Raw genomic sequence first — 2,155 nt, 5'->3', positions numbered from 1 at the left:
AAACCTCTACCATCCAAAAATGCTTGGAACAAAAATGCAACACATATTATCAACAAAATGAAACATTATCCTACTTAGAAAGCCAATTTTGAGGAATCTAAGAATAAAAGCACAAAAAACCACGTGTGCTCCCATTGGGACTGTGAATAAATGATTAATGTAATTACAGGGCACACACAGACATTTAAGCAGTCATCCTTCATGCACTCCATATGGAAATGGAATATGAAGAAACCCTAACACATGGTACAATTGCAGGTACCCTCTTGTACTGCACTTCACAGCAGTGTACAGAGTGTAGTTACAGATGTCAATAGAATATACAGTAAGCTCCATATTGTACAGGTTAAGGCAGATCAGATACTGCATAGGCAACTGATAAGCATGGATAATCAAAATACATGTTTTCATAGGAAAAAGCTATTGACTGTATTTATGAAACTTAAAGTCTGGTGCATTACTTGTTGCAAATTGACAACCTGTTTACAAAATTACACTTAAAACACATTGTATGTAGTATTATTATGTGCATTCAATTTGCTTTCAGGAATTAGTCGTTCAAGTTTTTCTCTTTTCCATTCACTTTTTTTCTGATGATGATTTTCATTTCTAGAAAATCAAATCCTCGAATTTTGCCCTGTGTACTCTAATAATGGTAGATTGCAGTGGATGGTCCAGAATGACTGCACTAAGCAAGAAATTGTATCAGTTCATTTACTCAATGAGAGAGGAGGGGGGGGGGGGGGGGGACTATATGGTGATAAGGGTTTGAACTGGAAAAAACACACTGAGGATCTGCTGAAACGTTTGAGCTGAGCTACTTATGCTATTAGGGTCATTGCAAATTTTGGCGATATACGTCTGAGTAAATAAGCTAACCATGACTATTTTCATTCTCTGCTTTCCTATGGCATCATATTCTGGGGTAACTCATCATTGAGTAAAAGAGTGTTCATTGCACAAAAGCATGTAATCAGAATAACTGCTGGAGCTCATCCAAGATCATCCTGCAGACACTTATTTAAAGAGCCAGAGATCTTCACTGTAGCGTCACAATATATATATTCACTTACGAAATTTGTTATTAACAATCCGAATGAATTCAAAAGTAATAGCAGTGTACATGGCTACAACACTAGGAGAAAGGATGATCTTCACTACTCAAGGTTAAATCTGACTTTGGCTCAGAAGGGGGTAAATTATGGTGCCACGAAAGTCTTTGGTCACTTACCTAATAGCATCAAAAGTCTGATAGTTAACATTTAAAAGGAATTTAAAAGAATTTCTTAATGGCAACTCCTTCTACTCATTAGATGAGTTTTTGGATACAATAAGTGGGTAATTTCCACAATCCCGACAATAAAAAAGAAAATTATTAAGTGTCATGTAATATTTTGTGTAATGTAATATCTTGTGTAGACACCTTTTATTAAGTGTCGTATTCATGATCTATGGGACAAGTACTAATCTAATCTAATCTAAATCTAAAGGACTGCCAGAGGGAGGACAATAACCCCAGACCCATCTCACAGGAGAATGGAAAATGCCTTGGTAAAGAACCTAAGCTATTTGTTGTCTGCTCTAGGCAGTGGCTTGGAACATGAGAGAGAGAGAGAGAGAGAGAGAGAGAGAGAGAGAGAGAGAGAGAGAGAGAGAGGGGGGGGGGGGGGGCAGATTTTTTTCTGTTCTGTTTTTCTGTTTTCAGTTCTGAGAGCTCTCAACCTCACAAGCCAGGCAATCCTGCAGTGTGATTTGATTGGCAGGGCAGCTATGTTGATGATGTTTTCCGGTGTGAACTGGTCAGTTGTCGTCACATCAGCTGCTTGGCTACAGATGAAAAGGCAGTTTGTATTATGGCCTGTGGGCACCTTGTACATCTTTTTCTTCCTTCAAATACAAAACTGTGACACCCTGTTCATAACTTTCATTACTGTCTTCACACCCGACGTGCTCCCCCCACCCTGTACCCACTGGTAACACAGACACAGCACCTGTCAAATCACACCACAGAATCACTTGACTTGTGAGACTGAGGGCTCTCTGAACTGTGACTTAAAAATGAAATGCCTCTCTCTTCTGTTCTGAGCCACCACCTTGAACGGGGTTCCAGCTGCTGCAGTGATGTGCCAGCTCTCAACGCAATGAACCATGTGCA

This window comes from Schistocerca gregaria, chromosome 3 (genome assembly GCF_023897955.1).
Source record: "Schistocerca gregaria isolate iqSchGreg1 chromosome 3, iqSchGreg1.2, whole genome shotgun sequence".
NCBI lineage: Eukaryota > Metazoa > Arthropoda > Insecta > Orthoptera > Acrididae > Schistocerca > Schistocerca gregaria.
Note: the sequence above shows the minus strand (reverse complement) of the source record.